This window comes from Pongo abelii, chromosome 6 (assembly GCF_028885655.2).
Source record: "Pongo abelii isolate AG06213 chromosome 6, NHGRI_mPonAbe1-v2.0_pri, whole genome shotgun sequence".
NCBI classification, from domain to species: domain Eukaryota; kingdom Metazoa; phylum Chordata; class Mammalia; order Primates; family Hominidae; genus Pongo; species Pongo abelii.
In genome coordinates this window covers 107,220,462-107,237,168 of record NC_071991.2, presented here as the reverse complement: position 1 = coordinate 107,237,168, position 16,707 = coordinate 107,220,462, and the positions used below count along the sequence as shown (strand labels likewise).

At 35.1% G+C, this 16,707-nt stretch overlaps 1 long non-coding RNA gene across 1 annotated transcript; it reads right to left on the bottom strand.

Annotated features, from left to right (window-relative positions):
* Positions 1–8,420: 8,420 nt before the first annotated feature.
* On the bottom strand, positions 8,421–16,358 carry LOC129060267 (uncharacterized). The gene is made up of 3 exons (XR_008526846.1): positions 16,241–16,358; positions 8,706–8,784; positions 8,421–8,500 (listed from the first exon to the last, which is right to left on the bottom strand). It is a non-coding gene; the product is annotated as an uncharacterized LOC129060267 (long non-coding RNA).
* Positions 16,359–16,707: the final 349 nt, after the last annotated feature.

Here is a 16,707-nt window from a genome sequence, read left to right as displayed (position 1 = left end):
ACAATTCTGATGCTTAACTCACCAAATTGACTGAAATAGTGGCAAAAATGAAGTAGTTTATTAATAATTACTCTCTTTTTCTCAACTTTACCCTGATTGTGATGTGGGATAAAAGGCTTTGAAGTTATCACACTAGATCAGTAAAAAACCCACAAAAATGTAAATGTTCTGTTCAGAAAAAAAATGGGTTTTAATTTCTAGCACAGTGAGAATCAAGTAAATTACAGAATGCTGAAGCTTAAAAAAATGATTTTAAATAAAATTGGATTATATTAAAGAATTGAATAGCTGAATAGCATGTTAAATGCATATGTCACTTTTTAAGAAAGTGTCAAACTGTTTTCCAAAGGAGTGGTTTTTATATTACCAACAGCAGTGTATAAAGCTTCTGTTTCTTCCAGATCTTGCCAACACTTGGTATGGCCAGGCTTTTTAAATTCTAGCCCTTTCAAACAAGTATGCAGAGGTATCTCACTATGGGTTCTTTTTTGTTGTCTTTAAAAATTTTATTTTTTAAGCTTAATTGAGGTAATTGATACAGAAAATGTTGCCTATATTTAATGCATACATTTTGATGAGTTTGAATATATGCATAACTCCATGATACCATCATCACAGAACACTAAACATAACCATTACCTCAAAAATTTCCTTCTGTTCTTATTTCATGTGTGTGTATGTATGTGTGTGTGTAGTCTGTGTAGTGTGTGTTTATAGTAAGAATACTTAACATGGGTTTTAAGATCTATGGTCTTAACATAGATTACGGTCTTAACATTTTAAAGCACACAACACCATAGTGTCAACTATAGGTACAGTGCTGCACAGCGGATCTCTAGAACTTACTCATCTTGCATAAGTGAAACTTTACATCCATTGAGCGACAATTTTCCATAGCCCTTGGCAAACATCATTTCATTCTTTGCCTTTATGAGTTTGATGATTTTAGATAGCTCGTATAATTGGAATTGTTTGCCGTTCTGTGACAGGCTTATTTCACTTAGCATAACATCTTCTATGTTCATCCCTGTTGTTGCAAATGATACAATTTTCTTCTTTTTAAGACTGAATAATATTCCATTGTACATATTTATATATCACACTTTGTTTATTTACTCATCTGTCAATGGGCATTCAGGCTGTTTCCATATCTTGATTATTGTGATTAATGCTGCAATGAACATAAAACCACAGAAAACTCTACAAGATTCTAACTTAAATTCTTTTGGATTTATATATCTAGAAGTGGGATTGCTGGATTATATGGTAGCTCTATTTTTAATTTTTTGAAAAACTCTATACCGTTAACAATAGTGGCTGTATAGTTTTACATTACTAACAACAATGTAGAAGGGTTCCCTTTCTCCATACCCTTGCCAATGGTGGTTATCTTTTATTTTTTTTTCATAGTAACCATCCTAACAGGTGTAAGGTGATATCTAATTGTGATATTGATTTGCTTTTCTAAGATGATTCATGGTGTTGATCACCTTTCATATACATCTTAGCCATTTGTATGTTTTCTTTGGATAAATGCCTATTCAGGTTGTTTGTTCATATTTTTATCAAGTTATTTGTTTCTTTGCTATTGAAACGTAGGAGATTTTGACAAAAGTCAACACCCTTTCATGAAAAAAGGGCTCAACAAATGAAGGTATAAAAGAAATGCATCTCAACACAATGAAGGCCAAGCTCACAGCTAACATCATACTCAGTGGTGAAGGACAAAGTTTATTCTCTAATATTGGGAACAAGACAAGAATATCCTCTCTTCTATTCAACATAAAACTGAAAGTCCTAGCCAGAGCAAGGCAAGAAAAAGATTTGGAAGGCATCTAAACCAGAAAGGAAGAATTAAAATTATCTGTTTTATTTATTTATTTATTTATTTATTTATTATTTATTTATTGAGACTGAATCTGACTCTGTTGCCCAGGCTGGTGTAGAGTGGCATGATCTCAGCTCACTGCAAGCTCCACCTCCCAGGTTCAAGTGATTCTTATGCCTCAGCCTCCCGAGTAGCTGGGACTACGGGCATCCGCTACCATGCCCAGCTAATTTTTTGTATTTTTAGTAGAGACAGGGTTTCACCATGTTAGCCAGGATGGTCTCAATCTCCTGACCTCGTGATCCACCCGCCTCAGCCTCCCAAAGTGCTGAGATGACAGGCATGAGCCACCGTGCCCAGCCTAAAATTATCTGTTTATAAATGACATGATTTTATTTGTAGAAAACCCTAAATCCTCCACACATACCTGTTAGAACTAAAAGACAAATTCAGTAAATTTTCAGGTTACACAATCAACATACAAAAATAGTTGAATTTCTGTCTACTAACAAGGGACTATCTGAAAAGAGAATCAAGAAAATAATCTTATTTATAATAGAATCAAAAATAAAATACTTAGGAATAAACTTAACCAAAGAGGTGAAAGACATGTCCACTGAAAACTATAAAACAAATGTGAAAGAAATTAAAGCAGACACTAATAAATGGAAAGTCAGCTCATATTCATGAATTGGAAGAATCCATATTGTTAAAATGTCCATACTACCAAAATAATCTACAGATTCAATGCACTCCCTATCAAAATCCCAATGGCATTTTTTATAGAAATAGAAAAAATATTATAAAATTCATATGGAACCATAAGACACCACAAATAGTCAAAGTGATTTGAGAAAGAACAAAGCTGGAGGAATCACACTTCCTGATTTCAAAACTTATTATAAAGCTACAGTAATTAAGGCAGTGTGGTGCCAGCATAAATACAGACACATATTCATAATAGCAGAAACATGGAATCAACCCAGATGCCCATCAATGGTAGATTAGATAAAGAAAAGTGGTACATATACCCTATGGAATACTACACACCCATAAAAAGGAGTGAAATCATATTCTTTGCAGCAACATGGAAGGAGCTGGAGGCCATAAACCTAAACAAATTAATGCAGGGACAGAAAGCTAAATATTGCATATTCTCACTTATAAGTGAGAGCTAAACATTGAGCACATGTGGACATAAATATGGGAATAGTAGACACTGCAGACTACTAGATGGTGGAGGGAGGAGGGCGGGTTAAAGAAAAACTGCCTATTGGGTACTGTGTTCACTACCAGGTTGAGGGAATCTGTACTCCAAACCTCAGCATCATGCAGTATTCCCATGTAGCAAATCTGCACAGGTACCCCCCTGTATATAAAATAAAAGTTCAAATGTAAAAAATAATACAGACACATACGCCAAATAGACAGAGAAGCCAGAATTATGCCCACACATATAGAGTCAACTGATTTCTAACAAGGGTATCAAAACCCCACAATGGGAAAGTACGTCTTCATCAACAAATCAGGTTGAGAAAGCTAGATATCCACATGCAAAAAAATGAAATTTGGCCCTTATTTTACAGCATACACAAAATCAACTAAAAATGGATTAAAAACTTAAAAGTAAATATGTGAATCTATAAAACTTCTTGCAGAAAACAGGGCAAAATCTTCCTGACACTGGTCTTGGCAATGATTTATTGGATTTGACACCCAAAGTACAGGCAACAAAATAAGAAACTGAGAGGCGGGACTACATCAAAAAACTTCTGCATAGCAAAGGAAACAATGAACAGAATGAAAGGCGGGCAGTCTCTGGAATTGAGATTGCCCTTATCTGTCTGATAAGGGATTAATAGCACTGCGGTTTTAATTTGTATTTTCCTAATGATTTTAAGTATTGTTTTCATGTACTTATTTGCCATCTGTATATCTTATTTAGTGAAGTATTTGTTCAGATTTTTCGTTCACTTTTATTGATGTTACTATTTGCTTTCATATTACTGAATTTTGAGAATTTCTTGTATATTCTAAAAATACGTTATTTTTTACATATGTGACTTGCAAATATGTGGTATATGAAGGCATATATTTATACAGAATTTTGTATATGGACATTCATAATGACATTATTTCTAATAGTCCACAACAGAAAACAACCTATATTGCCATCAACAGATGAATGAAAAAACAAACTAATGTATCATACCATGAATAGTATTCAGCAATAAAAAAGAGTAACTATTGATATATGTGGAAACATGAATTAATCTTGAAATATTATGCTGAGTGAAGGAAGCTAGTCACAGATACACATACTAGATGATTCCATTTATGTAAAATTTTAGGAAATGCAATCTAATCTATGGTGAAAGAAATGTGGTTGTCTGGGGACAGGGGTAAATCTGAGTGCAATGAATTAGAAAGGAGTGTGAGCAATCTTTTGAGGGTAACGAATATATTTATTATCATGATTGTAATATTTCATACATATATTGAAACTTATCAAGTGATATGCTTTATATATAGTTTATTTTTTTGTTAATAAAGTTACTGAACAAAGTATACTGGGGGAGTTCTTTTTTTTTTTTTTTTTTTTTTGGAGACGAGGTTTTGCTCTGTCACCCAGGCTGGAGTGCAATGGTGTGATCTTGGCTTACTGCAGCCTCAGCCTCCTGGGCCCAAGTGATTCTCCCACCTCAGCCTCCTCAGTAGCTGGGACTACAGGCACTCACTACCACACCCAGCTAATTTTTGTATTGTATGGAGAGACAGGGTTTTGTCATGTTGCCCAGGCTGGTCTCAAACTCCTGGGCCCAAGCAATCTACCCGCCTCAGTCTCCCAAAGTGCTGGAATTACAGGCGTGAGCCACTGCATTTGGCCTGGGGGATTCTTTTTTAAAGAGACACTTGAAGTGAAAAATCCTTTCCTAATATAAATTACTCCTCTGCTGTCCTAATGTAGTGTGTGTAAAATTTGCATTGTCAGTTGGGTACAGTTCTCATCTGTGGGATGTTTGTCTCAGCACCTGAACACTCATAGTATCTAATACTGTATTTTGCCTGTGGTGCTGCACATGACACCTTACCAACACCTTACCAAGACCTCATCAACCTGGATGGATCCCTTGATCCTACAGGGGTCAATGCAGATGCACTACATCTGTCATTCATTCCTTCAGAAAGCTTCACCTGGCCAACTGTAATGGGGGGCCCCTGTATTAAATCTGGAAGAGCCTATTTAGAGTTTGTTTCCCGAATTACACGTCATAGCCCAAATGAATGTAACAACAGGATCTTCTGCTTAATGTTTCTGTATTTTGCTGTTAAATTCTACAGCTGAAGCAGGACTTTTGGGTTTTTATTCAATCTTACGTTTCTTTAAATTATCCCACCAAATAAGAGTAGAATAATTTAGTGACAACTTGGTCTCGATTCCAACCTACTTGTATCATGGTTAACTAGTAACAGATATTTTACACCATCTTTGCTGCTTATTATTGCCAATTAAATATTCACAGCTGAAAGCAATTTATTTTAACAGTGAAAGATCTCTTCTGAGAGATATATCCAGCATATCCTGGGAGGGAAGCAAAACAGGAAGTCACTTGGGTATGATTTGAGTGGCGCCAAAAGGCACTTATGTAAAAATATCAGAAACATTTCCTCTGGCTGGTACTGCAACAAGGGCTGACTTTCCCATGGCTGGCATTTTGTGTTACAGATCTTACCAATAATCAATGTGTATTTTTACCTAAAGCATGACACTTTCTAGAAAATGAAGTATACCAGATACCACTTTGGTACAGGCACATATAATAACATAACATAAGATAAATTTTGAGTAGATCTTATACTGAAATTGATAATTCTCCTATTGCTCAAATATTAGCAAAACATACACACTCAAAAAGCGAAACTTGCAATAATAATTTTAATCCATTTTAAATTATTTTGGGAACATTTTAAATAAAACCATTTAGTATTTTATCTAAAGGATAGTATTTATACATGTTATGTATATTAATTTGAAATTTTTATAAAAATATGGCCAACATGGTGAAACCCCATCTATACTAAAAATACAAAAGTTAGCTGAGCGTGGCGGTGTGTGCCTGCAGTCCCAGCTACCCGGGGGGCTGAGGCAGAAGAATAGCTTGAACCCAATAGGCGGAGGTTGCAGTGAGCCGAGATCGCTTCAGCCTGGTGACACAGTGAGTCTCCATCACAAAAAAAAAAAAAAAGCACTCAAAATCATAAAAGAATGATCCATGTGGTTTAATAATTTCATAATGTTTATACTATAAATATATTTTTTGTTTTGTTTTTGTTTTTTAATCAAATATAAAATTTATTTACCCTAATTCAAGTAAAATGTATTTATACATATGTGATTAGCCAGGTTTAATAATTTGAATATGTTCATTGTGATGGAAATGTTTTATAGTATTAATCATTACATGAGATTGTGTTATTTGTTTTGTTGTTGATTTTGGTTTCCTATGAGAAAGGAATTTTGACTTTGATTTTCATTGCTGGGTGCTCAGCACTGAATAGAAAGCCTGGTACATGATAAGCATACATAATACATACACACTCACATAAACATATATATAATTGAAAGGCAAGTAAACATGAATTATATATTTGTAGACTCATATTTCTACTTTGAAATTAATAAAATTTCAGGGATATGTTTTGTATGAAAAAAACAATTTCATAGTAAGTTATGGAATATGCCCACATTTATTTCAAGGGAGGTTATGATTTTGTCACGGTGTTGTCAACAAGGTTTTGTTCCACTCTCCTAGAAAGAAAATGATTCCAGTGGGTAAATAGAGACTGAATACTGATAGAAGGATCACATTACATGTATTATTAATGCTTGCTTTGATAGGTCTATTGGTGGGAGAAGAAAGGTCAAGTATGAACACAATGGATATCCTGGAATCTAGGCCTTCATTAGCATTTTCTAGCTTTGGGGGTCATGTAAGGACACATTTTTAAGGATAGACTAAACAGATGGTTAGCCTTTGTAATCAAATGTATTCCTATTTTCATCACTAATACAATATCTTCAGGGCATCTTTGGACAACGAAACATCTCTCTTTCTCCCTTACATATCTCCTCTGCCTTTCCAAAGGAATAAAAAGTACATAGGATGTTACTGACTTTCTCAGTCTCTCTTTTTTGCCTATAAAAGATGTACTTTACTTTTTCCAGCTTTATTGAAGTATAATTGTCAAATAAAAATTGTATATATTCAAAGTATACAATGTGATGATTTGATGTATTCATATATTGTATATTGATTACCACACCTATATTATTTTGTTTCTTTTCTTTTCTTTTCTTTCTTTTTTTGAGCTAGGGTCTCACTCTGTCACCCAGGTTGGTCTTGAACTCCTGGCCTAAAGCAATCCTTCCACTTTGGCCTCCCAAAGTGCTGGGATTACAGGTGAAAGCAACTTCACTCGGCTGTTTCTTAGACATAGTGAGAGCTCTCAGTTTTTCAGTTTCTCTTATGGCCAAAATTGAAAGGAAGATTAAAAATAGTGTTACATTTATATCTGCAAGCTTTTTTTCAATGAAATTAGAGAAGAAAAAAGTAGTGGTAGAGTTCACTGATATAAATACTCGAACACATTTAAAGTTATGGTTGAGGGATAAGTTGCTTTACAATAACATATGGGATGTACAACGGTGAATAAAATATTCTCTTATTTTTCACTAGAATCATGAGTTTACATAGCAAGTATTTTTAACATTTTGTAATGTTCAAAAATATTGTCATTGTTTCTCAAGTTTAAGAGATATTTATGATATTAAAAGTAAAAGCACTGACTATAGTAAATAAAGCACAGTGATAGATATATTAGTAAGTTATATGCTTTTCTTAAACTAGCATTAACTTTAGTTATATATTGAAATGAAACTAAATGGCAATGGTTGCAATTTTTTATGATTTGTGCTCTGGGTACCTCTAGGAAGAGTCATTGCTTATTAACTAACAGCTAGATATTGCTCAAGTTATGGCTGTTTACTAATGAAGCAAAGTTATTTTGCTGCAACTGACTTTTACTGAAGAAAAGTCTAAGGGTCATATCTGCTATGGGTTAAAACTGACAGAGATGAGTTTAAATTCATTCAGCAGAGATGACGATGGTCAGGAAGGGGGTAGTCATAATTTATTTGTACTCTGAAAATGTTCTAACCTTATTTGCTTTCCAAGCTACGAATGGGTGATTTCTAAATGGCTCAACATTCAGGATGTGTGCTGGCAAATAAAATCCCATAACACAAGAGGAATAATGTGGCAGGGGAAGTTTAAAGCCAATGTCCACAGCAGGAACTCTCTACAAGAAGTTGCATTTTTCATATTCATATTTAAATTTGTTTCCTCCCTGCCCTCCCTCCTTCCTTCTTCCTTCCTCCTTTCTTTTCCCTCTTTATTTGTTCTTTCTGGCAACCGACTTAGCCTTAGAAATGATTTATTTTTGTAAACAGTATGCAAGAATGATTTCCACTTTAAATAAATGCACATTTCCAAAATGAGAAGCACAAAAGAATGGACTCTAGACAGCCTGTGAAAAAGAACTTACATTTTATTTTTCATTTAGTTAGTCAGCTTTACTTCTGTTTTCTTGTACACTAAATCTCATGGCCATCTATAAACAAAATTGTAAAATAAGTAAAGTTTGCTTTATTTCTCCCTGCCTTTTAGCTCTTTCTCACAATTTTTTAGCTCCCTTCTCAGATACTAAGTACCTAAGGACACTTTTCTGCCTCTCCTTATTTCAGTATTTAAAATAAAGCTTTCCTGTGTAGAATATGATTCTGTGGCACTCTCACATGAGAAAATTGAAAGGTTACCTGTTGATGGGGCATATAGCTTTAAGAATACTGTTGCCTCATGATCACATGGAATGTTCTGTAGTAAAGGCGTTGTTACCTGCATTACATAAAGAAATATGGTTTGGAAAGGTTAAGTGACATAATCAATACCAATCAGTTAGTAAATGACCAAGGTAGAACAAAAACGCAGGTCTTCTGACTCATACTTCAACATTCTCCCAATGGCATTACATTGGAAAGAAACTGGTTAGTTAATTCACATGTGATGTTTATGTGTGATAGCAACTTCCTTTACCATTTATCCCAGAGTATATTACATTGTGGACAATTTCTAAACCAAGTCAACTTTATGAACTGGTGGAAGACTATTACATAGTAGAGTTTTAATTGCTAGCAAGAGAGTATTGGCAGGAGAAATATTGTCACAAGGGTCATCTTAGTATTCTTCTGGTCACCAGACACTATCTACTAACTTTACCTGCACATAAAACAGAGCTTTGCAAATCTGATAATTTGCTTACCCATTCATTAAATAGAAAACTATATAATTATTTTTTATCACTCGAATATTGGCAACAGACATAAACAGGAAAACTCTTTATGCATAGCAAAACTATTTAGAGCACAGGCTTTGAAATCAGACAGAATTGGGTTGAAGTTCTGACTCTATATCTTACTAGTTTTATTACTGAGGTTTGGTTAATTAACCTCTCACTGTTCTTATTTGCCTCAATAGGAAATACGAATGACCAAGTGTAATACTCAGCTCTATGCCCCATATGGCTGTATTGGTTGCTAAATCCTCAAATATTTAAAAGGCATAATGACACTTAAAAAGTTGTACCACTTTTCAGATGACTACTGTGTTAATCTGTACTCACATTGCTATAAGGAAATACCCAAGACTGGGTAATTTATTTTAAAAAGAGGTTTAATTGACTCACAGTTCTGCATGGCTGGGGAGGCCGCAGGAAACTCACCATCATGTTGGAAGATACCTCTTCACAGGGTGAGAGAGAATGATTGCCTAGCAAGAGCGAAGGGGGAACTCCCTTATAAAACTATCAAATGTAGCGAGAACTCACTCACTATCTTGAGAGCACCATGGGGGAAACCACCCCCATGATTCAATTATCTCTACCTGGTCCTGCCTTTGACACCAGGGGATTATTACAATTCAAGGTGAGATTTGGGTGGGGACACAGAGTCAAACCATATCAACTACTTTATCTCAGCATAATCATTTTTCTGTCCCACAATTTACTAAATGAATACTCTCTATGAAGAAAACTGTTAACACTTCAGTTTCAGGCAAAGAGACAGAAGTTTACCAATTTATTCAAGACATCAGCTTTTGGTCAGAGATTATCATACAAAACAATTTTCGGTTATACACTGTGTTAGTATGCTTGCTTTGTATTCTTATACCAGGTGAGAGGTATGAAGAAGTAGGTACTTTTATGACATTTCAGTCTGTTTTGAGCATGCCCTAGTTTCATGCATTTCCAAGTGATCTCAGGTTTAGTATCTACATGTGTGCTACAGGTATTTTTCCTTTGTGTTATAACCATTTTTAAGTGCAATTTGAGTGCAAAATAATCATGTACCTCCCAAAATGTCTGAAAGTCAGTCATTTGGATTTTCCTTTATTTCCTTCCCCAGTATGAGTCTTTAGTACTTTTATCCACCTACGTCCACCCGCTATTGAGACTTCTCTTCTTCCTTTGGTCAACATGATAAGCTTACATGATATTGGCTTGTTTTTGATTGTTCATTTTTTTCTGTCTTTGAAAATTATTAGAGTGTCTTTGGTCAGAGTGAAATGCATCATAATTTTTTCCCATTAAAATTAATGGAAATTTAGAGAAGATTATTTAACAGCTGTGCAACTAATGACAGCTAATTGCACAAACACATTATTTCATAAGGGATAGCAGTTGGTAAATCTGAATCCTCTAAGTGCCCCACCCCATAAACCTGGTCACCTGAGTGCTCCTTTAGAATGCCCTGCCCAGAATTTCCCCTACCTACCAATGAAAAAGGCAGGACTAGACTCAGCAAGTACCCTTCAGAACCCAGCCCCTTCACGGCTGGCTTGCATTCTGAATAGTCCATGCTCTAGCTATGCATGATATTTAATGTTGCGAACATTTCTCCTAATGACAATAATAATACAAAGGGTGGTTTGGGGAATAAAATTATGTAATGTGTGCAAAGAACTAGCATTGGATATCCATTGGATTGGATGAAGTCCAAAAGAAGTAACAACGCATAATTAAAATCAGAAATCTTTGTCATTTATTTTCTCAAATAATTTTACTCTAACAAATACTAAGGTAGAAAACCTCTTTTTGCATAAATACATATGTATGTAATTAACATTTAACTTTATAATCAATGTAAGATTGCGATTTTATTGATAACATTTTTGTGAAATTGGTATATGACTCAAACTTACATATTACTTACCTTGGATGACTTAATTAATCAATTTCGTAAAAGGTTTAGATTCAGAGGACATGCAGGATTGTTACATGAATATATTGCATCATGCTGAGGTTTGGGCTTAAATTGAAATTGTCACCCAAATAAAGAACATAGTACCCAATAGGTAGTTTTCCAACCCTTGCCCCCTTCCTTCCTCCCCACTTTTGTAGTCTCTAGTGTCTATTGTTCCCATCTTTATGTCCGTACCCAGTGGTTAGGTCCCACTTATAAGTGAGAACACGTGGTATTTGGTTTTCTGTTTCTGTGGTAATTTACTCAGGATAGTGGCCTGCAGCTGCATCCATGTTGCTGCCAAGGACATGATGTAATTTTTTTATGGCTGTGTAGTATTCCATAATGTATATGTACTATATGTTTTTAATTCAATCAACTGCTATTGGCACCTAAGTTGACTACATGTCTTTGCTGTTGTAAATAGTGCTGAGGTCAACAAGTGAGTACAGATATCTTTTTGGTAGAATGATTTATTTTCCTTTGTGTATATACTAAGTAATGGGATAGCTGGGCTGAATGGTGATTCTATTTTTAATTCATTAAGAAAAGATGATTTAAGTTATATATGATGCTCCTTATATTATTTCTATCAACAAATTCTCACAAAGCATGCCTAAGCTACTGAGGAAAGCTAAACCAACGAATCCTACCTCTTTATAGTTGCCTATACTCTGAACTTCATTCACTTACTGCATCTACTCATTTTAAGAAGTGTTCATTGAACAAAGAATATCTGCCAACCTCTACAGACTATGTTGGTGGCTAGGCATGCTTCTAGGCATCTCCTACATGTGGTTCCTGACTGCAAGCTGCCGGGATCTTGGATGACTTTGGGTTGGTTGTTACTCAGGCTCTCTATGTTTCAATTTTCTCATCTGTGAAAAAGAGGATTAAATATAATCTATACCTGATAGCATTGTAGGCAGGACCTATTCAGTTAATACATTAAATTTTTTTAGAATAATGCTTTGGCAAAGAGAAAATATTCTATTAAAATAAGCTATTTCTTAGAAGAATTATTGTCATTTTATAGCTCTTTGAGAAGTATTAAGTGGTTTCACTTTGGACACTCAAGAGGATACCTGACTACCAGTGTTTGTAGTGCCCACATTTTTAATTTTCATAAAGACGGGTAAGTTGTGAATAAAAAAGGTTCAGCATATTTTAAATAATTTAGTGTTGACTAGCGTAATTTCACTGAAATAAATAGAAAACCATTATACAACTTCTTAATTAGGATTATTATATTTTGTGAATTAAAATAAAAATAATTCAGATAGGATGGGGAGTTATTGAAGATAGAATATATACCATTCTAGATTAATTTTCTTAATGTTATTAACCGAGTTTTCATTAGAAATGGAGGAAAAAACTCCAGTCTGTGAAATATATGAAAGATCCCTATGCAAAGATCTTATAGCATTAACAGGTGCAATTATATGTGGCCTCTCAAAGAGGGAGAATCTGAGTTAGAGTGATAAACTGAATTGAAACTCTCCTTACCATCCCCCACCCCCACCCCCACCCCAACGGACACTCGGTTTGTCTCCCAGGCTGGAGTGCAATGGTGCGGTCTCGGCTCACTGCAACCTCCACCTCCCGGGTTCAAGGGTTTCTCAGCCTCTGGAGTAACTGGGATTACAGGCACGCGCCACCATGCCCGGCTGATTTTTTTCTTTGTATTTTTAGTAGAGATGGGGTTTCACCATGTTGGCCTGGCTGGACTCCAGCTCCTTGACCTTGTGATCTGCCCGCCTCGGCCTTCCAGAGTGCTGGGATTACAGGCCTGAGCCACCGTGCCCGGCAGGAATTCTCCTTCTTCAAAAAGAACCAGGCTTCTTGAGTATGAGAAAGAATAGGCTCAGAAGAATTGGACAGTGGCACAAAATAGAGGAAAAAGATTGCCAGTTACAGTGAAGAGTATGTGACAGCAGCAAGTAGAAAAACATGTGATAAGTGACATGGAGGATGCCAGAAAAATAAAAAGCATCATAGGAAGTGAAAATAACAACTTGGTATGAACTAGAACAAGAAGAAATGACAAAGAGGGAAAGGATGGAAGAGTGATTGTAGAATCTGTGGAAACAGGAAGTACTGTAGTAAAAGACATTGGTAAAGCACAGGGCTGAGCTTAAGGTATAAGTGAGAATTTTCAGACAGAAGAGATACACAAATCAAGGAATAAAACAAAGGAAAAAAATCTAAGAAAACAAAAGATTGTAAAGCAATGCTTTATTGAAGTCAACTAGAAGTCTGTCCTTTTCTTTCTTCTTTCTTTTTTTATTTTTTATTTTTTATTTTTTGAGACGGAGTCTCGCTCTGTCACCCAGGCTGGAGTGCAGTGGCGCAATCTCGGCTCACTGCAAGCTCCTCCTCCCGGGTTCACGCCATTCTCTTGCCTCAGCCTCCTGAGTAGCTTGGACTACAAGCGCATGCCACCACGCCCAGCTAATTTCTTTTGTATTTTAGTAGAGACGGGGTTTCACGTGTTGCCCAAACTGGTCTGGAACTCCTGAGCTCAGGCAATCCACCTGCCTCGGCCTCCCAAAGTGCTAGGATTGATGACAGGCATGAGACACCACGCCCGGCCAAGTCTGTCTATTTCTACCAAATCTTAGATTCCTTTAATATTTTAATAAATTCATTATTTGTTCTTTTAAACGATGACATGTATTAGCATTGTACACTAATTTTTTCAGGTTGAGAAACACTCTTTCTAGGTTAATCAATTGTTTACTTGTTGAAACACTATGCTACTAAACAAGCAATTATTCCATTATTTTAAACAAATATGTTAATCGCCTCCTAAGGTCACCTTTTCAGAGTATTACTAGGAGTGATTACAAGATTAAAGAATTAAAAAAAAAGCCAAGAATATGCAAATGAAATTTACATTAATTACCTTGCAATGACAAGGATGAATGGTTTTATTTATAAATCAGAAATCATTCCTGAGCTAGCAATCCAACATTGACACCTATTTTCATAGTATTTCTAAAGTGGCATTTAAAAAGATCATTGCTATCATGTATGCATATTTTTTATGTATAGACATATATTATCAACTCAGCCTTTGAAAATACACTTACATCAAGTGATATACCTACAACACACAGTTATTGAGTTCTTTCTGTTGTCTAGCTAGATATTAGTTGTGTCGTTAAGAATACAAAGAAAATAAAACTAAGTCATTCATGCTAACAAGCTTCTGGTTTAATGAGACAGATATCTAAAACAACTCCAGTACAATATCTGTCTTTGCTATCACAGTTTGGTCAGCATAAGACAAGTGAAGGTGAAGAGAAAGAAGTAAGAAAGGCTTTTAAAGTAGGTGTTCTTTAAACAGGGCCTTAAGGTATACATATGGGAGGGCTAAATTATTCCTCATAAAAGAAGGAGCGAGTAGACGTCATTATAGGCAGCAAACCCAGAAACATTATACATAAAACAAATGGGTCAGCCAAACACAAGAGAATTTGTAAATTTCTAAGATCTCAAAGTTCTATTTTGCTTTCATTTAGGTTTATATCATTACCCAACAGGAAAAATTAAAGGACTAAGAACATGAAGTCACCAGCCACACAGTAACATAATTAATCCTGAAGCATAAAATAACTTTCTATCTCTCTTAAATATTCACTGGTACCATTGCATATTAAAAATGCAAAAGATGCTACATCTGTCCAAGACCTGTGTAAACTAAACTTAGGGAAAATAATAGATTTTATTATTTTAAATGAAAAGTTTTTAAATTTTTATGCTGAATTACATTTACTCCAATGGTCAGATTGACAACACACACACACACACACCACTTCATACACAAAATTTGTCAGCCAAAAGGTAAACTTGAACCTTTCCAAAAATAGTTTTGTTCAACACATAGCTATTGAGTATATGGTTTATGTGTGTTTCACTGGTAGGCGCTAAAGATAGGCATGAACTCAGATAAAATGCTGCTGCTTCCTATTCTACAAAGAAAACAGCCCATAGAAAGCTGTATTAGAAGATAATGCATATGTATAAGGGACATAATGACAATAATTAAGTTGGGAAAAGGGTAGCACTAGGGGATGTTTTCAGAAGCTGTGTTTGCATAGCAAACTTGTAATTTGTACTTATAATACATGCTTATTTTGGAGAAGGGAACTTTAGAGAGACTGGTGGAGGTTTATTTATGGGGCTAATGTCACCCCTTGGTGACATCATTAACTATAATCAAAACACTTGCTTAGGAAAAAAAGTCAAAGAAAAACTTTCATTGGAATTTCATTCACCAAGCCTAGGACAAATCCAATTAAAGGATCCCCTGGTGAAATGTTGGCTAGGCAAAACACAAACGCCTAATATAATTCTGCTAAAGAAGACTTCAGTTTGGACAGGGAAACATAAATGTGCAACAAAATTATTGTGAGAGACAATAATATGCAATTTATTGGGAATCCCTAGGAATAGAAAGGTGACTAGAAATAAATGAATGAAACATTGAAAGACTACTTATCTTTCTTTATCTAAGAATCATGTAGGAGATGCCTCACAGTTAAAGTCCTTGAGTATAGAGATTACAAATACAATTCACTGTTAACAGTTCAAAAGTTTTATGCAAAATATCTGAGAAATAGAAAAGCTACTCTAGTAAACCAGACAGGGCCCTAGATGAGTAAGATTTCAAGAAAGAATGCCAAAATGAGCTAAATGAATGTTTCAGAGACCCAGTCATGTCGAACTGTTCATCCCAAAAGCTAACAGAATATTCCAACAAACTCTAGCATACTTATCAACCGTACACTATGGAGGAAAAGAGCAACTGTCTTGAAGTAAACATAAATTTTCTGTCCCCACTTTCAAGTATAGTAAAAGTTATTATGGTAATGTTTTAATGAATCTTAACAGTTTGGTGCAGACATACTTCAGTGGCTCCATAGCCTTTGCTTAATGGTAGATCACAGTCTCTACCTAGCAAACAGACTTTTGCCTTAGATAATCTGAACAATAAATTTGTGCAATTTAGAGCTTGAAAGACTAGCAGAAACTAAGAAATTGCAATATACTTGTATGTCTTATCTTGTGGCCTGGAGTTCATACTGACTTTCTCTGCAGAAGGTAATATACTGATTAGCAATCCAGCAGAGTTCAACTGTTGTCCTGTTTAGGGAAGGGTAATTGCGTGGTTAACAGAAAATAGTTTTGTTGCTAGGAAACAAAGAATGGTATTACTACAAGTGAGGTTTTAACATAAGGAAATAGTCCTCTAAATTCTACAGTAAATTCTTATTAAATGATTGGATTTTTAAATTTGTTCTCGTTTTTCTTCTTAAAAGTAAAAGTAAATTTATCATGTGAGTTTCCTACCTGGGGCATAAATGTCATCTCTCTCTCGTGTAACTGAGATTAATGTCCATCATTTTTCCTTTTTGTGGGAATACTTATGGCAATACGTGGCATACTTTCTGGAAAAAAAAAAAAAACACTTCAGTTTAAGGTTTAGAAGTACTTTTTGCTTTTAATTTTCCTTCTA